The sequence below is a fragment of the Salmo trutta genome, chromosome 5, assembly GCF_901001165.1.
Source record: "Salmo trutta chromosome 5, fSalTru1.1, whole genome shotgun sequence".
NCBI classification, from domain to species: Eukaryota; Metazoa; Chordata; class Actinopteri; order Salmoniformes; family Salmonidae; genus Salmo; species Salmo trutta.
In genome coordinates, this window is record NC_042961.1 from 57,190,911 (window position 1) to 57,212,417 (window position 21,507).

Consider the following 21,507-nt stretch of genomic DNA (forward strand, 5'->3'; position numbering starts at 1 on the left):
CCGGAAGCATTTGAATTTGAAGTGCTCCATCTTGCTGAATGCCGCTAAGGGTCGTGGTGAAATGGCCGTAAATAACAAAGGATCATGTCTGATGTCGTCGTTTTCATCCAGCCTGGGAGAGTCAACCGCTAGCCTCCTCGTAGCCTGCCGGACCATGATTGGTCCGTGTCAGCACATGGTCCTGTGTGATGACAAATGTAGTAGTCAGAATGGATCACTATTTAATTAAATATCTTGATTTGTAGCGAACTTTAAAATCGGTTACTGTCGGGATCGGATTTGAGGCCAACGCGTCCGTCTACATTTTTTGGGTTCAGTCGTTCTGGCGATGGTAATTTTACATAGGCTTTCTAGGGCAGACCAGGGCTTTTGGCAGCGCTAGGTTGCTACACAGTAGCCAACCAGCAGAGCTCGTGACTTCATGCTCCAGACCTGACACTGGAGGACTGATATAGTGAGAGTGTGTGTGTGTGTGTGTGTGTGTGTGTGTGTGTGTGTGTGTGTGTGTGTGTGTGTGTGTGTGTGTGTGTGTGTGTGTGTGTGTGTGTGTGTGTGTGTGTGTCAAGAGCCTGACTCACAAATCCATATTCAGAGTTGTGTTCAGTGTATGTCCGTTAAGGCCTAGCCTAAATGAACTACACTCTGTACAAGCTGTGTTTAACCAGCCTCGTCCCAGTATGGATAGGTGACTTATAAATGGCTAGTTAGGTTAGTCTCCTTATTCATTAATAAACTGTGCACCTTTTAATAAACCATGTATCTGTTAATTTACCATGTACCTGTTACTAGCTCCTAGCTGCGCCCGTTTAGCCTCTTCTGTCATGAATCTGTTTATTTATTTTCCCTCTGACCTCCGTAGTCAGTAGCGCCGTCCTAACCCTGCAGCGCTGAAAGCTCCCGTGTAGGAACTCTGTCTGTGTTGCCCTGACAACCAGCATCATCAAGGCAAACGCCTGCTGCTGGAGCACTAGCATCATGTATGACAGTTGGGAAATGTAAGGCCGGTTGTTTTCAAACCTCTCCTCGGTGACCCCCAGATTAGATATATCCTTGAACTATCTCACCTGATTTACCTACTCAGGAGAGGTTAGAACACCTGAGGCCATCTAGGTTAGTTTTTCCCACTACAGAGACCCTCTTTCACACTCGGATTAGTCATTCTTCTTGGCTTTCCAATCAGGAAATGCCAGAGTGGTAGCCAATAAAAACAGTGCTCTCGTAGCGTTGACTGTTGAGAGTTTTCCATGCAAAACAAATGACTGCTAGGTACAGTAATATGGACACAAGTGTGGCTTTGTCGAGCCCTGGGGAGGCCAGGTCTCTCGCACTATTATATGTCTCTCATACACAGTGTGGCTGGATTGGCAACCAGTTCTCTCAGTAGGGTGACTGAGGTGTTGTGTGGTCAGACTGACAGAGGGATTGGTAGCAGGCTGGGATTTCTGCATGTACACACGCACACATGGGCACAGTATTACCCCTGGACACTAAGGTCAGTTTGTAGTTACCCCTACTAATGGTTAGGGTTGGGGGAGGGTTATACCTTCTGTAGTTGGACCGTTTAAGTGTTGGAGGAGCAATGATTGTTGAGGACATTATTAATGAATCAAACGGGCCTGGCCGTGCTTCGGGCTGCCGCGCACACAAAAACGGAATCTGCACGGACACGTGACACAGCATAAAATAATGTACCCAGAAAAACAAAAAACACGCTATTTACTCAACCTGTGTTAGTCCAACACCACGATCACACTGTCGCCAATAGCAACAACAGCATCACATCAAAGGTGATAGGCTGGTGGTGCTGAAAGGACAGCAACTGTAATACCTGTGCACTCCATTGCGCTGAAGGGGAGAGGGTTTTGGTGAAACACAGACAAGCCTTTGTACACTCTTGGCATTCTCTCAACCAGCTTCACCTGGAATGCTTTTCCAACAGTCTTGAAGGAGTTCCCACATATGCTGAGCACTTGTTGGCTGCTTTTCCTTCACTCTGCGGTCCAACTCATCCCAAACCATCTTAATTGGGTTGAGGTTGGGTGATCTGTTGCAGCATTCCATCACTCTCCTTCTTGGTCAAATAGCCCTTACACAGCATGGGGGTGTGTTGGGTCATTGTCCTGTTGAAAAACAAATGATAGTCTCACTATAAGCGTAAACAGGCGTATCGCTGCAGAATGCTGTGGTAGCCATGCTGGTTAATTGTGCCTTTTTAAATTCTAAATAAATCAGTGTCACCAGCAAAGCACCCCCACACCATCACACCTCCTCCATGCTTCACGGTGGAAACCACACATTCGGAGATCATCCGTTCACCTACTCGGCGTCTCACAAAGACACGGCGGTTGGAACCAGAAATCTCAAATTTGGACTCTCAGACCAAAGATCAGATTTCCAACGGTCTATTGCTCATTTCTTGGCCCAAGCAAGTCTCTTCTTACTATTGGTGTCCTTTAGTAGTGGTTTCTTGCAGCAATTCGACCATGAAGGCCTGATTTTAACGCAGTCTCCTCTGAACAGTTGATGTTGAAATGTGTCTGTTACTTGAACTCTGTAGCATTTATTTGGGCTGCAATCTGAGGTGCAGTTAATTCTAATAAACTTATCCTCTGCAGCAGAGAATTCTGGGTCTTCCTTTCCTGTGGCTGTCCTCATGAGAGCCAGTTTCATCATAGTGCTTGATGGTATTTGTGCCTGCACTTGAATAAACGTTCAAAGTTCTTGAATTTTTCCGGATTAACTGACTTTCATGTCTTAAAGTAATTATGGACTGTCGTTTTTCTTTGCTTATTTGAGCTGTTTTGCCATAATATGGATTTAGCCCTATTTGGTAAAATACCATCTTCTGTATACCAACCCTTCCTTGTCACAAGTGATTGGCTGAAATGCATTAAGAAGGGAAAAAAAGTCCACAAATTAACTTTTAACAAGACACACCTGTTAATTGAAATGCATTCCAGGTGACTACCTCATGAAGCTGGTTGAGAGAATGCCAGGAGTCTGCAAAGCTGTCATCAAGGCAAAGGGTGTCTATTTTGAAGAATCTCAAATATAAAATACATTTTGATTTAACACTTTTTCTTTTTTTTTGTTACTACATCATTCCATATGTGTTGATGTCTTCACTATAATTCCACAATGTAGCAAATAGTAAAAATAAATGAATAACCCTTGAATGAGTAGTTGTTCTAAACCTTTTGACTGGTGCTAAATATATAGGCTACGTCTCTGTAGCTGTTGTAGTGAACAGACCAGTTCTACTAGTGTCTCTGACACCCCTCATTAACTCCAGAGAAATACACTGAGTGTACAAAACCACTAAGGACATGTTGCTATGACTCCAATGCTTCCCACAGTTGTGTCAAGTTGGCTGGATGTCCTTTGGGTGGTGGACCATTCTTGATACACACGGGAAACTGTTGAGCGTTATAATCCCAGCAGCTTTGCAGTTCTTGACCCAAACCGGTGCGCCTGGCACCTACTACCATACCCCGTTCAAATGCACTTAACACATACACAATCCGTGTCTCCAATTGTCTCAAAGCTTAAACATCCTTCTTTTTAACCGCTCACCTCCATTCATCTATACTGCTTTTGAAGTGGATTCAATAAGTGACATCAATAAGTGACATAGCTTTCACTTGGATTCACCTGGTCAGTCTATGATCATAAGAAGAGCGGGTGTCCTTAATGTTGTGTAGATGACATGGTGTAATTACAAGCAATGTTCCCTCTAAGGCAGGACTGCCGCGCAGAACAAATGCCTCGCAGAGACACAAGTGATTGAACGTCACCGAGTTCACGATAAATAGAAAAATGTTTTTTTATGTGATCGAATCAACATTATCAGCCACTTTTCAATGCAACAAACCAAAACAAATGTAACTTTGCATGATTGAGTCTGTGATTTTGTTGTAGGCAGAGCGCAAAAGGGGTAGCAGCCCACGAGCAGTCTTTCAATCACCTGGGAGTGAATGCGCTTTTCAGATCAGTTCAGAGCACAGGTGTACATTTTGTTGATATTATTTTGTAGTTGGCGAGTTATTAGCCCAGTTTATAGGTCTGCACTGGGAAGTTACTGCTTCCTACAAGAGCACAAAACATGGAGGCTACATTTCCAGCTGTCAGGTAAAAAGCTTAGTCCTTAATTAACAGGGCAGTGTTGTATTTTGAGACCGGCTTGAATATGTAAATACGCCAATAGGCAGAGGGGAAGCCTACATTGTCTAATTCTCTGTATGGTAGTAATACATTGTATTTTGTCAAATGTTTTCTTGCATAATTTATTTTTATTTCACCTTTTTTATTTAACCTGGTAGGCCAGTTCAGAACAAGTTCTCATTTACAACTGCGACCTGGCCAATATAAAGCAAAGCAGTTCAACAAAAAAACAATAGTTACACATGGGATAAACAAACATACAGTCAATAACACAATAGACACATCTGTATACAGTGTGTGCAAATACATACAGACAAATACAATGCAATTTACAGTCCCCTATTTGGCCCATGTCAAAAAAGTTGTAATGTCAAGCTCTTCATAGTGTGAACTTTTTAGAAGTCTCATGCAATGTAGGCCTGCACTGAACACCACATATATCCTACTGTAGGTTCTGCACTGAACACCACATATATCCTACTGTAGGTTCTGCACTGAACACCACATATATCCTACTGTAGGCCTGCACTGAACACCACATATATCGTACTGTAGGCCTGCACTGAACACCACATATATCCTACTGTAGGCCTGCACTGAACACCACATATATCGTACTGTAGGCCTGCACTGAACACCACATATATCCTACTGTAGGCCTGCACTGAACACCACATATATCCTACTGTAGGTTCTGCACTGAACACCACATATATCCTGCTGTAGGTTCTGCACTCAACACCACATATATATCCTACTGTAGGCCTGCACTCAAACCACATATATATCCTGCTGTAGGTTCTGCACTGAACACCACATATATCCTACTGTAGACTATATCATAGACATCAAAAGCTATTTCCATGTGAAAATGTTCTGGGATTTGCTCCATTGGTTTTGTTGGTAGACCTACATTATGCTCCAATAGCCACAATATTCTATTGGCTACTGTCTAAAACTGTAAGGTTTTCACTGTAAACGCGTGCTGGAAGTTGCACAGAATTCTCACAAGCTTCAAGTTTCCACTCATGACCTAAAAAGTTGCTCAGTTCCCCCCAAAACATTTTGGGCCAACATTTGATTACAAGTGCTTGTAATATTTTGTGTTTTTTACAAAGGAAAGTGCTAAGCAATAGCAGTAATTGTGTACACATCTACAGTCGTGTCATACCTGACTCTGTCTGTGTGTTTTTCTGTCATATTAATATCCCTCTGTTGCTCTGCAGGCGTCCAGAGAGAGTCTGAAAATGGAACCACTGGCAGACTGCAGCTTGCTGCCCGGAGAGGAGAGAATCATAGGTGTGTGTGTGTTCTTCTAAGCCAGTGATTTTGTTGTTTTCATCTTGGGGCACTAGTACCCATGGGGGTACATGATCTATCCACAATGGATACTTATTCTAAGACTGTTGGACATTGACAGACCTTGGGAGACTGTTCTCGGCTTCCTATTCTATTAGTAAGGTACAGAGAAATATTTCTATACGTTCGGTCTGATGGCCTTCCTCCAGACTCGGACCTTTCTAATGGGAACAGATCTTAGAATGACCTGGTTTCACTTCTGTTGTGATAGGTTTTTTAAATGTGAATCTGATCTGTGTTCTGGTGTGTCAGTATAGTAAATATAGCGAGAGAAACCCTGTTGGTTTTGTCACAGGAGAGACTAAATATAGAACCTCTCCAACCAAGTCGGCTTGAATTGTTACTAGTCTCTCTCTCTCTTCCTCTCTCTCTCTCTCTTCCTCTGTCTCTCTCTGTCTCTCTCTGTGTGTGTGGAGTCATTTCTGGTAGCTATAGCTTGGAGAATTAAGAAGACAGGAGGGGAGAGTAGGAGAATGATAGGAAGTTTTATGGAAGGTACAGACAGGTTGAGTGCAGCTTTTGTCTTGCTGTTAGTGTTGTATTGTGGTTAATGTTTGGTTACAATATGGTTCATTGTCAACATGGCTTGTTCAGTGTGGGGGTGGACGGTGGAAATGGGTGTGTAAGTCATTTCCCGTCCCGCTCGCTCGCTCTCTCTCTCTCGCTCGCTCTCTCGTTCACACTCTCTCTCTCGCACTCTCCAGACAAAGACATCATCTATATCTGTCCATTCAGTGGAGCTCTCAAAGGCAAAGTCTTCATCACTAACTACAGACTCTACTTCAAGAGTGCAGACGCAGTGAGTGACACACACACACACACCCACACACACACACACACACACTCTAGAGGGGTGATCTACTCCTAGACATCTGTGGCAGACAGATTGAAGTCAGCAGAATTCCCAGTCAGTCTAAATGACATGTCTGCTGCAGAAGTGTAGACCCATGCTTGCTCCTTGGTGTCAAAGACCTCTTTGATCCATAGGCCCTAGCTGGATGTGGCATTAAAACACTATATTACAGTGTATATGGTGGTCTTGTATTATTGAGGGAGTCCTAATGAAGTAGACCAAGATCTATGACAGATGGGCAACACCCACACATCACTGATCTGCATTGTGCTTGTTATAGCACCCTACTATATGTGTACTGAATGGGAGTTGGCAGTTGTTGGAATAGGGGATGAAAAGAAAGGAAGCGGTGTTTTGAGGACCACCTGCGAGGTGAGGGAGAGAGACGGTCCACCTCAACTTGCTTAATCAAGTGTTACGTGTGTGTTGGTGGGTATAATGGTTACAGTCTTAAATAAAGCAACATGGCTGTTCCCCCCCCCCCCACACACACACACAGGGTGTGACAGTATTGGGAAAAATACATGGGCCCCCCCCCCCCCCCCCCCCGTGTATTTTTCCCAATACTGGCACAACCTATGTGCTCTAATCAACTGTATGTGCTGAGCTTGTCTGATGCTTTAAGCCCAACTCTTTGTGTGCACATTTATACCTTTGCACACAGGCCAGGTAGACTACTTCAGGCCTACTTCAATGCAGAATCATGTATGCGTCCTTACTCAACATTGACATGAGCACTCCAAACAAAAGACAATGAATAAATTGACAACTGGTAAAATGGAATGACGTGAACAAAACCTTGTTTCTCAGAAGTGTTGCATAGGTTGAACTCCGACAATGGCAACAGTAATCTACTCTATGAATAAATATTGAATACATTAACATAAATGACCATAACCAAACAAACATTGTAGATTAGAAATGATGTGAATTAACGTTAGCTGTACTAGTGGTGATATGGGGAATTGATATACACTAACAATCAAAGGACAAACAATTTCACACAAGTTATGAAACGATGAATGCGCACAAATTGACAGGAGAGCATTCTGGAGAAGGACCTGCCTTGTGCATCTAAGCCACACACCCTTTAAAAAAATGTTTTTATAACTTTTTCCCATTTTTTTTCTCCTTAATTTCAATGTATCCAATTGGTAGTTAGTCTTGTCGCGTCGCTGCATCTCCCGTACGAACTCGGGAGAAGCAAAGGTCGAGAGCCGTGCGTCCTCTGAAACTCGACCCAACCAAGCCGCACTGCTTCTTGACACAATGCCCACTTAATCCGGAAGCCAGCCGTACCAATGTGTTGGAGGAAACACCGTACACCTGGCGACCGTGTCAGTGTGCATGGGCCCGCCACAGGAGTCGCTAGAGCGCAATGGGACAAGGATATCCCTGCCGGCCAAACCCTCCCCTAACCCGGACGACGCTGGGACAATTGTGCGCTGCCCCATGGGTCTCCCGTTCGGGGCCGGCTGCGACAGCCTCGACTCTAGCCAGGATCTCTAGTGGCAACTGCGATGCAGAGCCTTAGACCACTGTGTGACTCAGGAGGCCCCCACACACCCCCCTTAACTCAACATTTTAAATTTATACCCAAGACACATTATCTTCACACGTACTGTAGGCCTAAGGAATACTCTCACAAACGGTGTCCGGTCCAATGCAGTAGCCATTTTATGGAAAACTATGAAATAGTTTTGGAAAATGCAATACTGAATTGCTTGGCATGCAAAGGTAAATACCCTCGCGGTATGCGTGATTTAAGTTGCCGATGCCTGTCTTAGACTGATGGACTGTGCCATTCCTACGGCTTCCACAATGGACTCGTCCACTGAGACTGGCACGAATCAGACGGTTGTCTCCTGTGGCAATTTTTTAATAAAATAAGATCAATTTGCGACTGCTTGACTTTCGACCAAACAATCAACAAAATAGACTCAGCCCTAGACTCCAGGTCAGCATTTCCAAAACTCGGTGCACATTTAGTTTTTTAGCCCTAACACTACAACAGCGATTCAAATAATCAAATCAAACATGCACCAGGGGGCCCAGGACTGAGTTTGGGAAACCCTGCTCTAGGTGTAATCCACTTGTAGATTCACTTCCACTCTTCAGACAAAAGAAGTTCATCTCCAACACAACAACAAGAGGGGAACCCCATATTCCTGTCTCTTTTCTCTCTGTCTCAATCTCTTTCTTTAATCTGTCCCTCTCTCTCCTGGCAACCGCTTAAAAGTGTTGGTTTGAACAGTCAATTCATTGGAGAGGTGTGAGGGCGTTGGTGAGCGGTGAGCATGGAGAGAAGAGAGGGATTGTTATGGAGAAAAGAGAGGGAGGGATTGTTATGGAGAAAAAGAGAGGGAGGGATTGTTATGGAGAAAAGAGAGGGAGGGATTGTTATGGAGAAAAGAGAGGGGGATGGTTATGGAGAAAAGGCAGAGGGAGGGATTGTTAGGAGAAAAGAGAGGGTAACGAGATTGTTACGGAGAGAAAAAGAGAGGGGGTTGGATTGGTTATGGAGAAAAGAGAGGGGATTGTTTATGGAGAAAGAGAGAGGGAGGGATTGTTATGGAGAAAAGAGAGAGGGATTGTTATGGAGAAAAGAGAGGGAGGGATTGTTACGGAGAGAAAAGAGAGGGGGATTGTTATGGAGAAAAGAGAGAGGGATTGTTACGGAGGAAAAAGAGAGGGGATTGTTACGGAGAGAAAAAGAGAGGGGGATTGTTACGGAGAGAAAAGAGAGGGGGGGATTGTTACGGAGAGAAAAGAGAGGGGGATTGTTACGAGAGAAAAGAGAGGGGGATTGTTACGGAGAGAAAAGAGGGGATTGTTACGGAGAGGGAAAGAGATGGGATTGTTACGGAGAGAAAAGAGAGGGGGATTGTTACGGAGAGGGAAAGAGAGGGGGGATTGTTACGGAGAAAAGAGAGGGGGGTTACGGAGAGAAAAGAGAGGGGGATTGTTACGAGAGAAAAAGAGAGGGGGGATTGTTACGGAGAGAAAAAGAGAGGGGGGATTGTTACGGAGAGGGAAAGAGAGGGGGATTGTTACGGAGAGGGAAAGAGAGGGGGATTGTTACGGAGAGAAAAGAGAGGGGGGATTGTTACGGAGAGAAAAGAGAGGGGATTGTTACGGAGAGGGAAAGAGAGGGGATTGTTACGGAGAGGGAAAAGAGGGGGATTGTTACGGAGAGAAAAAGAGAGGGGGATTGTTACGGAGAGAAAAAGAGAGGGGGTTACGGAGGGAAAGAGAGGGGGATTGTTACGAGAGGAAAGAGGGGGTTACGGAGAGAAAAGGAGAGGGGGATTGTTACGAGAGAAAGGGAAGGGGATTGGACGGAGAGAAAAGAGGGGGGATTGTTACGGAGAGAAAAAGAGAGGGGGATTGTTACGGAGAGGGAAGAGAGAGGATAGTTAAATAATGTTAGATGTAGCAGAAATGCAGGTCTGAAGGTTGGCTTTATCAGATCATCAGTCAAGCTGAGAGGTGGTGTTATTGACTGTGTGTGTGTCAGTGATGGAGGAGGTTATTACAGGGAAACGGCAGCAGCAGCAGCAAGGCTCTTTATTCCAGTCTATGTCCTAAATGGCTCCCTATTCCCTATATAGTACGCTAATTCTGACCAGGGTCCATAGGGCTCTGGTCAAAAGTAGTGAATAGGGAGCCATTTGGGATGTAGACTCCGCTCTCTGTAATGCAACACCAGACAACACGTTAACAATATGCTGACCTCACTAATTTTAACACACTCTGGTGCCTTAGCCAGCAGCATACCACCCTGCATCCCACTGCTGGCTTGCTTCTGAAGCTAAGCAGGGTTGGTCCTGGTCGGTCCCTGGAGGGGAGACCAGATGCTGCTGGAAGTGGTGTTGGAGGGCCAGTAGGAGGCACTCTTTCCTCTGGTCTAAAAAATAACCCAATGCCCCAGGGCTGTGACTGGAGACATTGCCCTGTGTAGGGTGTTGTCTTTCAGATGGGATGATACACTGGTGTCCTGACTCTCTGTGGTCACTACAGATCCCATGGTACTTATCGTAGAGTAGGGGTGTTAACCCTGGTGTCCTGGCTAAATGCCCAATCTGGTCCTCATACCATCACGGTCACCTAATCATCCCCAGCTTACAATTGTCTCATTCATCCCCCTCCTCTCCCCTGTAACTATTCCCCAGGTTGTTTCTGTAAAATGAGAACGTGTTCTCAGTCAACTTACCTGGTAAGATAAGGGTTAATTAAATAACTGAACTGATGTAAGCACATCCTACTAGGCCCATGTCTACCATTTAAGCCTATGCTTTGCTAGTTAAGTCGCTTAATCTTGCAGATGAAATTTGCTACCTAAAATGTATTCAAGAGTATACTTCACATTACACAATTTAAAAAATATTTTATTTAACTAGGCAAGTCAGTTAAGAACAAATCATTATTACAATGACGGCCAACCCGGACGAAACTGGCCAATTGTGCGCCGCCTTCTGGGACTCCCAACCACAGCCTGATGTGATACAGCCTGGATCAGTTTGTGCCCTCACAATACCATGTCTTTATATTTCAATTCAACCACTGCAGGACCCATCTTCCACCTGTTGTGATGTCACTGGACTCCCAGCAGGACCACTCACATATCTGTATTCTGTTGTGATGTCACTGGACTCCCAGCAGGACCACTCACATATCTGTATTCTGTTGTGATGTCACTGGACTCCCAGCAGGACCACTCACATATCTGTATTCTGTTGTGATGTCACTGGACTCCCAGCAGGACCACTCACATATCTTTATTCTGTTGTGATGTCACTGGACTCCCAGCAGGACCACTCACATATCTGTATTCTGTTGTGATGTCACTGGACTCCCAGCAGGACCACTCACATATCTGTATTCTGTTGTGATGTCACTGGACTCCCAGCAGGACCACTCACATATCTGTATTCTGTTGTGATGTCACTGGACTCCCAGCAGGACCACTCACATATCTGTATTCTGTTGTGATATCACAGGACCCGGCGGTGACTCTGGATGTTCCGCTGGGTGCCATTGGCCGGGTGGAGAAGATGGGCGGAGCCTCCAGTCGAGGGGAAATTCATACGGGCTGGACATCACCTGCAAGGTCAGATACTGCGTCATGGTCCTGACCACCCCTATGAATATACGTACATAGTGGTTCAGTCCAATTAGATCTGACAACCAGACTAGGACTGAACCACTATGTATAAAAACAGGAATGTAGGAAATTGAGATGTTGGAACATTGTGTACAGAAAAGTTCATTCCAGTCATGGATCAGGAAGTTTCAACATCCAAAAAGTTTACAAGTATTTATTTTGTACTGACAGCATTTTGTGTGTCTGTGTTAACGTCCGTCTGTCCGTCCATGTTAACGGTTGTTAATGTATGTCTTTCCCAACAGGACATGAGGAACCTGAGGTTTGCGTTGAAGCAGGAGGGCCACAGTAGAAGGGACATCTTTGATATCCTGTTTAAATATGCCTTCCCCCTATCCCCGGTCTGGTACGTGCACAGCTTTTTATTTACTCTCACCTGATATCATCACCGCCTTTTAATAACTGGATAAGAACTATGATTGTACAAGAGAAGTGCTTTATTAGAGTTGATCTGTTGCGGTATCCTGTTATTTATTTGTGCTAGGGCTGGCAAGAATTTTATTTTGTTGTAAATATATTTTAAAAGATGGCACAGGAGACACCTGTCTGAGTGGACTAATCCATTGTGGAGGCCGCAGAGAAGGCACACCAGTATCACGAGTAGTAACATTTACCATCAGTTCTAATCTACAATGTTTGTTTGGTTACGAAGAATTTCTCTTGACAGCATTCAGTTTATTATTATTATTTTTGATTATTATTATTATTTATTATTTATATTTTTTATTATTACAGTCTTGTCACTGTCGAAGTGGACAAGGTTGTTTACAGAGCACATAACTTAGGCTACACACAAAAAGCTTTGGTTTATTGCATTCCATTTACCATTGTCAATTTATTCATTGACAGGATGCTCCAAACAAAGACAATGTTGAGTAAGGACACACCCTGATTACACATTTAGAAGTAGGACTAGTCAACCTGGCCTGTTGTGCAAATGGAGGCTTAGAAATGTGCCTATTTGGGGATCTGATAGTATTTTTGATTGTCGTAACTCACCATCACTGGTGGCGCTTCTCAGTCATGTTTTCTTTGCCTCAAACAGCAAGTACACAAAGTCTGTTTTTACAGTCCATTGAGAATGAATAGTTCTTCAATGCAGCCTATCTGAAGAATCTGTTCTGCTCTCTCCCTTTCCATAACCACTCATGAAAGCATGAAAGGGGAAAAACATTCGGTTTCTGGTAGGTGAAACGTCATATAATAGGCCTACCTGATTACTGCTTATCCTTTGGGCAAATAGCCTACATCTGTGTCTTCTCTGTCCCGGAGCTCACTGGTGTGGGGAAACTGAGGCCCAGAATATTTTATATAATGTTGCAAGTTTGCTAAACCAAGCTTCCGCTGACCAAGTTGATACAATTTTGATCAGGATATTTTCTACCTGCAGGCTTTATGTTTTTATTTGTTGGCTTTATGTCCGGCTATTTGTACATGTTGACAATAGAATTACTTTTAGATTTGTATCATTTTCATTTAGATAGAATCTTGATTAACCACATGACATTGATTTTGAGACATGAAGACTTTTTATTATAAATAGAAACTGAAAATGTGCATATGAAACCATAACTGGCACCAGATCAGGTAGAAATGGTAGGATAACTTGGCACTCCACATGGAAAAGGTTGCCGACCGCTGGTGTAGCCTATTACTGGAAACTTGAGGAGTTTAAAGGTAGAATCTGTGAAGACCAGCGGTAGAGGGGGGGGAAGGAACAGGTTTCTTCTGGTTGGGTTATATTGACCTCTGGCTCCCTCTTTAGTCATTTGTGTGCCTTCATTTTAACCGCAGTGCTTAAAGCATCAGACAAGCTCTGTAGCCTACATATAGTTGATTTTATTCAAACAGGGTGTGTGTATGTGGAAAAATACTTGTTTTAAGATTTATACCAATCGATTGGTGGAAAGAAGACGACTCTCTGTCGACCAAGATTTTTTTTTTAGTCGAGACAGCCCTAGTCTTTGCACATCATTAGAGAAGAGTCAACAAACAATCACTCACAAAAAGCAGTTGACTTAGCGAAGCTCTCCCATGTTTGCGTGACAAATAAAACCTTGGTAAAGTCAATCCCATTCTCTCTCTCGCTCTCTGTAGCTTCTGTTGCGTACCTGAGTCAAGAGAAATTTGAAGAGAATGGCTGGAGTGTGTACAAACCCATGGAAGAGTTCAGACGGCAGGTAGGACTCATTGTCTTACTAAATGTGTCATTACATTGTTATTGCCACTCTTCTAGGTTGTATGTGTTGGGATAGATCCAATATCCCAGCTTTTAACACGGTCACTTAGTCTGCTTAAATACTGGTCGCTTGAAGATACCCAGGTAAAGGACAACCTAATCATTCCACGACGAAGCTGTTAAAAGTAAACCGATTCATGGGACCAGCGCAGTTAAACTAGCATAGCTATCCTGTTGTTAGGATTATTCCTCAGTTATGCAAAGCATTGTGGGATATTAGAATCCTCTTGTCTTAACCATTTACCTTCAACCTCGTCACCAGTGATGTAGCTCGTACCTCACCATAAGCCTCCGATTGAGTCACAGCCTGCATCTCTTCTCTGATTGGCTGTTTGTCTCCCCGTCACCATGGCTTACCCATGACAAGTGGCGTGTGACATTCATCAATGCCAACTATGACTGTGCGACACCTACCCCACCAGACTGGGTGGTTCCATTCAAAGCTACAGGGAAGACCTGAGGAAAGTGTGTACCTTCAGGTCCAGAGGGACGCGATACCTGTGAGGTCCTTTTCCCCCCTCATTCCCAGCCTCCTCACCCTCTTCCTGCAGGTCCTTTCCCCCCTTTTCATCCCTGTACCCATATCGCTTTTCTCATCCTTCTGATCTCTTTATCCCTCTGTTCTTTCTCTTTGACCCAACCCCCCCACTGCCCACCTACCTTAAACCCTCTGTCCCCCCCCCCCCCCACCTTTAGGTGCTGTCGTGGATCCACCGTGAGACCAGGCTGTTATCTGCCGCTGGCGCCCAGGCCCCTGGTGGGGATGTCTGGGAAGAGGAACAAGGATGACGAGCGCGTACCTGGACCTGATCCGGGAGGCTAACGGCACCGCAAGCTCACCATCTACGACGCACGGGCCCAGCGTCAACGCCGTCGCCAACAAGGTCAGGGGTCAAGGTTAAAAGTCTAAAGGTCATGTCTGTGTAAAAAGGAGTCATAAGGTCTCATGAGGGGTGCGTCGTTGGGTTCTGCTGGGAAGCGGTGTAGACCTCATGGTCATCCGACAGAGATCTCATAGATACGTGGGGACTTTTCTAGGTACGTTTCTGGGATTCCATTGTAAGAGTACTTCCCAGAGAATCTTCTAAGCGACTCATGACTTTCTTTCCCTTTTTCTCTGGGTTGATTTAGATGTAGGTCTTTGGTTTGTCTTCCATGGAGAGATGACTGTGTGTTGTTTTGTGGTTCACTGAGGCTCTTGCTAGTTGTCTCCTACATTGTCCTGCTGGTGTCAAAGTAAGCAACGGAGGAGTAGAGTTTAGAAGCTAAGAGGACACAGCAACTACCACTCTGTGTGTGTGTGTGTGTGTGTGTGTTGGAGTGTGACGCAACACCCCACCGCACCCTCGCTCAGAGTGAAATGGAAGTGTTGCAATCAAAATTACTAATATTGAATGCAATCTATATAATAAAATCCCCAAATTCCTACCATGAGAGGGCTTTTAACCACTAGCTTCCCCTGGCCTGCAGTGTGTTCCAACAGCTGAGACCACAACCCCGACGCATTTACAATCACACTGTTTGAACCCTTCCCTCCTTGAAGTAATCACTGGTCTGACCGTGTTGGATTGTGAAAGCCGTATAGGGGTGAAAACCCATAGAATAAAATACTGCATTCCATGGGTGAAACCTCACTTTCATTATCCAACCACGTTAATTAAAAAACATGTTTTAAACCTTTATTTAACTAGCAAGTCAGTTAAGAACAAATTCTTATAACATGCAGGCCAGTGATGGTGTCAAGAGGGAAGAATGACATTTTTTTTTTTTTTTTGCGTTTTCAAACGGGGCGTGTGATTCTCCATTTTGTCCATGAATGATGACTCTTCAAACTCTGACGTCTATCCCTCTCTTCAGGCACGGGCGGGGGTTACGAGGGTGACGATGCAATATCAGAACGCTGAGCTGGTGTTTCTAGACATACCAACATCCACGTGATGAGAGAGTCCCCTGAAGAAGCGAAAAAGACATCGTACTATCCCAACGAGAGGAGTCGCACTGGCTGTCCAGTCTGGAGTCCTACACACGGGCTAGAACACATCAAGGTAGTGGGTGACACACACTTCCCACAGCCCTCTACCTCCCTGAGCCGGCCAGCTAACCAGATCAGTGGGGGGGTAGACTGGTGCTGGTCCTCTGTAGTGAATCTCTCTCTGTCGCTCTCTAGCTGGTCATATCTGGAGCCATCCAAGTAGCAGACAAGATATCGGTGGTAACTCTGTGGTGGTCCACTGTAGTGATGGGTGGGACCGACGGCCCAGCTCACCTCTCTGGCCATGCTGATGCTGGACAGCCACTACCGCACCCTGAGGGGATTCCAGGTAAACCACTCTGTGACAGCGGCTAATGTAAAAGCTTTATAAAGTACATTTGATTTGTGATTGATTGATTCCAGGTACTGCTGGAGAAGGAGTGGATCAGCTTCGGACACAAGTTTGCCAATGTAAGTCCACCCTCTTCCAAGGCATTCACTCAGTTTATGATGAGAATGAAAAAAGGGCTTAGCTCAATCTGTTGTGTTGAGGAATTTGAACTCTGATAATGAAGAGAGTTTTCAGTCATAGGTTTTCTTTATTTGTGCTGTCAACTGGGGACCAAATGATCTGTGGGAAGCAGTGGAGGCTGCTGAGGGGAGGACGGCTCATAATAACAGCTGGAACGGAGTAAAATGGAATGGCCTGACTACTTGATAACAGTCCACTCGATCCTTAACCACAGCCCATGCCTCCCAAATGAAGGTGCCACCACCTCCTGTGATGGGAAGGCAACTAAACTGACCAATATTGTGTAGCCGAGTAAATGCCAGGAGAGATGAGAAAGAAAAGAGAAAACCTGCACGCTGCTCTTGCTATCATCACTGCTCTTTATTAAGCTTTACCTATCGCCTCCAGGGCCTTCCTCGGAGCTTTACCTATCGGCCTCCAGGCCTTCCTCGGAGCTTACCTAGCGGCCTCCAGGCCTTCCTCGGAGCTTTACTATCGGCCTCCAGGCCTTCTCTCAGAGCGTTTGGAGTGTCACCACCTGCACCCCTGTGTAGATACTGCTAGCACCCCCACCTCCGTTCAATACAGCCAATGGGGTTGAATTGGAGGGAAAATAAGCAAGCGTTACAATGTACATTGTCCTAGTTATTCGAACAAAGTGTGCACCTGCGACTATGATGGCTCAGATGTGCGAGTGCCTTTTTTTGAATTTAGAATGACCAGGAACCTAACTAGAGGTAATGAATCTGTTTGCACTGTTTGACTCTTTTTCTCTTCTCTCTCTCTGTGTCTCTCTCTGCGTGTCTATAGAGGATAGGACACGGTGATAAGAACCATGCTGATCAGGACAGGTCTCCTATCTTTGTACAATTCATAGACTGTGTCTGGCAGATGACCAAACAGGTAGGAACATGACACACCTGTGTAGCGCTTTGTCTTAATTTGTCTTTTCTCGATCTTCTGACTTCTTCAACTGTATTGGAGGAAAGGTCCAAGGTCCCTCCCCTCGAACCTTCTTCTCCAATGCATATTGAGAAGGAAGTGAGGAGAGAGATGCAAGGAATGGAGGAAGAATTTACTGAGAAAAAGCCTATGGGTTTAAACCTCTCTCTCCCCTCTTCTCTTCCAGTTCCCGACAGCGTTTGAGTTTAACGAGCGTCTCCTAGTGACCATCCTGGACCACCTGTTCAGCGGTCGCTTTGGAAACCTTCCGTCTACAACTGTGAGAGTGCTAGGACACTAACGTAAGTTGTCTGTCTGTCTTTGGAACCTTCTTCTACAACTGTGAGCGTGCTAGGGACACTAACGTAAGTTGGTCTGTCTTTGGAACCTTCCTCTACAACTGTGAGCGTGCCAGGGACACCAACGTAAGTTGTCTGTCCTGTCTTTTGAACCTTCCTCTACAACTGTGAGAGTGCTAGGGACACTAACGTAAGTTGTCTGTCTGTCTTGTGGAACCTTCCTCTACAAGGGACACCACGTAATGACCTGTTAGGGCTGGAAATTCCCAGCCCTCTCACGATACGATATTATCACGATAGCTTAGGTGCCAATATGTTATTTATTGCAATTCTAAATGTCTTGCGATTCGATTAATGCAATTTTATTTTATTATTAGAAATTTTCTTAAATTGTGGTTCGATGTTCCAAGCATATCGCTCACCATATGTCTGCTGCAGAGGGACAAGCCATGATCAGTCATGGAAATAAAAGTTCTGAAACCAAACTGGCCCTCTATTTTAAAAGAACATGGAGTACAAGCTATGAAGGAAAAATATTGGCGTTTTGGTGCAGGTATAGTCAACTAGTGTAAAAATGTATATTGCGATATTGTTAAAACGATATGATATATCGTCAAAAAAAATATCCCAATATTTTACTGTATCAACAAAAAATGATGTCTGTGGCTAGCTGTCTGTCTGTCTGTCTGTCTGTCTTCGGAACCTTCCTCTTCAACTGTTAGAGTGCCATGGACACCAACGTCAGTTTCTCTCTCTCTCTCTGTGTGTGACCTTCTCTCTGCCTGTCTTTTCTACATTTGTCTTATATTGCACTTTCCAATTCCCAGCTAGCACATAACGTTCTGAGAACCGTATGTTTCTTAGAGCTTGGTGAGAGCCTTGGTTGTTTAGGTGGCTTCAGTACAGCATAATGTTTTCAGCAGGTTTCCTCTGGATTCTATTTAAAGTAATGTTCCCAGAACATTAAGAGAACTTTCCATAAAAAATGCAAGAAAACACCAGTCCAATGGGCAAACCAAAAATGAACGTTCCCACAACTTTCAGTTAACTAAATGTGCTAGCTGGGTCTTTCCCATCCCTGTACAATATTTCCTCTGCCAACCCTCACTCTCACTATTTACCTTCTATTTTACATGTCATCTGGCCCGCGAGCCCATTCAATCAGGCTTGTGGGTGGTGCTCAATGGACATTCTAATGACTAAAGCCAAATCCAAACTGTGTAGAATGATAATGGACCTACATTTACAGTCTCTTCACTCTGCCCAGCTTGCTGACAGTCATTTACATCTCTTCACTCTGCCCAGCTTGCTGACAGTCATTTACAGTCTCTTCACTCTGCCCAGCTTGCTGACAGTCATTTACAGTCTCTTCACTCTGCCCAGCTTGCTGACAGTCATTTACAGTCTCTTCACTCTGCCCAGCTTGCTGACAGTCATTTACAGTCTCTTCACTCTGCCCAGCTTGCTGACAGTCATTTACAGTCTCTTCACTCTGCCCAGCTTGCCGACAGTCATTTACAGTCTCTTCACTCTGCCCAGCTTGCCGACAGTCATTTACAGTCTCTTCACTCTGCCCAGCTTGCCGACAGTCATTTACAGTCTCTTCACTCTGCCCAGCTTGCCGACAGTCATTTACAGTCTCTTCACTCTGCCAGCTGCCGACAGTCATTTACAGTCTCTTCACTCTGCCCAGCTTGCCGACAGTCATTTACAGTCTCTTCACTCTGCCCAGCTTGCCGACAGTCATCCGATGAAAGCGAGACAGATAACATAGTAAATATAATCCATTTAATTCCGTCCCTTCAGACCTCTGAAGACCGAATGCGGCCTTATGGGGAAATTAGTTCGACACCCCTGCTCTACCTCAATCTCATACCCTTTCTTTGTCTTTCTATTCCCCCTCCACCTCCCCTCCCTCCCTCCACCTCCCCTCCCCCCTCCTCCACCCCTCCTCCATCCCTCCACCTCCCTCCACCTCCCCTCCCTCTCCCCCTCCACCTCCCCTCCTCCCTCCACCTCCCCTCCACCTCCCCTCCCCCTCCTCCCTCCACCTCCCCTCCTCCCTCCACCTCCCCTCCTCCTCCCTCCCCCTCCCTCCCTCCACCTCCCTCCCTCCCTCCCCCTCCACCTCCCCCCCTCCCTCCTCCTCCCCTCCCCCCTCCCCTCCCTCCCTCCCCCACCTCCCTCTCCCTCCCTCCACCTCCCCTCCTCCCTCCCTCCCTCCCCTCCCTCCACCTCCCCTCCTCCCTCCACCTCCCCTCCTCCCTTCCTCCCCCCACCTCCCCTCCTCCCCTCCACCTCCCCTCCTCCCTCCCTCCCTCCTCCTCCCTCCCCCTCCCCTCCTCCCTCCCTCCCTCCCCTCCCTCCACCTCCCCTCCTCCCTCCCCCTCCCCTTCTCCCTCCACCTCCCCCTCCTCCCTCCACCTCCCCTCCTCCCTCCACCTCCCTCCCTCCCTCCACCTCCCCTCCTCCCTCCTCCTCCCTCCCTCCTCCTCCCTCCACCTCCCCTCCTCCCTCCACCTCCCCTCCCTCCCTCCACCTCCCCTCCTCCCTCCTCCTCCCTCCCCTCCTCCTCCACCTCCCCTCCCTCCCTCCACCTCCCCTCCTCCCTCCTCCTCCCTCCACCTCCCCTCCTCCCTCCACCTCCCCTCCCTCCCTCCTCCTCCCCACCTCCCCTCCTCCCTCCACCTCCCCTCCCCCTCCCCTCCCCCCTCCCTCCTCCTCCCTCCACCCCCCCCTCCCTCCACCTCCCCCCCCCCCTCCCTCCCTCCACCTCCCCTCCTCCCTCCACCTCCCCTCCTCCCTCCACCTCCCCTCCCTCCCTCCTCCTCCCTCCACCTCCCCTCCTCCCTCCATCTTGATCATGTTAAGTAGAGCAGAAGAGCGACGGGATGCATCACTGGTTCTGAGGTGCCGTAATAATGCTCTCTGACACACAGACGAGAGTCTCCATAAGACTTGAATTATTGTTCCAGAATCCTTCATGTTCCTTCTGTGATTCCGATGGCTCAGATCATTGTGGGTTTGATTTCAAACGGGTCATACTGAATAGATTTATGTTTACTGTTTACTGCTGCGCATAAAAGTGTGTGCTAAAAGACCCAATTAATGCTCTTCTCACATCTCTTTCTTCAGGAGTGTTGTGGTGGAAGGACAGTGTCTCTGTGGTCCCTGGTTAACGTCTCTCTCTAACCCCTAAAATTGATTATTCTCGTTCTCTCCCCCTCCCCCCCCTCTCGCTCACTCTCTCCAGGAGTTTTGCGGTCTAAGACGGTGTCTCTGTGGTCATTGGTTAAACAGTGATCTGTCCTTCTACCAGAACCCCTTCTAACACCCCAGAGTCCAATAGGGTCCTCTACCCCGTAGCCAGCATGAGACACCTAGAATCTGGGTGACTTACTACATCCGCTGGAAACCCTCGCATTCGACAACGGTAAATTAATAGAATGAAACATGTAAGTTACAATGGGAAATACTGTGGTTGCAGTATCCGCTGGAACCCTCTCATTCGACAACAGGTACTTTGCTACAGTAATGTCCCAATTTACCACTTCTTCCTACCAAGTATGCACTTGTTCACTTCCCTTCACGGATTTTAAAAAGGCCCCTGCCTCCACCAATACAATGCTTTTAGATTGTGGGAAAGTAGTGAATCAATGAGGGATCAATAATATGGCAAAAAAATAGCCATTTAACTTAATGCTGTTGGGATTGAGCTACAACACTGATACACAGCACTGAACAAACTGTACAGTCAAACAGTCTGCCAATCAGAGTGGGGTTATCTTGCGATCAATGTTCCCTCTAATATTTTCATCACTGAGCTAATTTCAGGTCTGCTCATGCAAACTTGAACGTTGGTGTAAATTCTGTGCAACTTCTGGCGCACGTTTACTATGAACACCGGCTGTACCCACTTTAACTTAGTTATAACAGTGGCCAAGTAGCTACTGTGGCTATTTGATCATAATGTAGCCTACCAGAGTGGCCTACCATCAAAAACAATG

General features: G+C 46.0%; 1 pseudogene; it reads left to right on the forward strand.

Annotated features, from left to right (window-relative positions):
• Nucleotides 1-21,507, forward strand: part of LOC115194635 (myotubularin-like) — a 44,792-nt pseudogene that overhangs the window by 13,886 nt on the left and 9,399 nt on the right.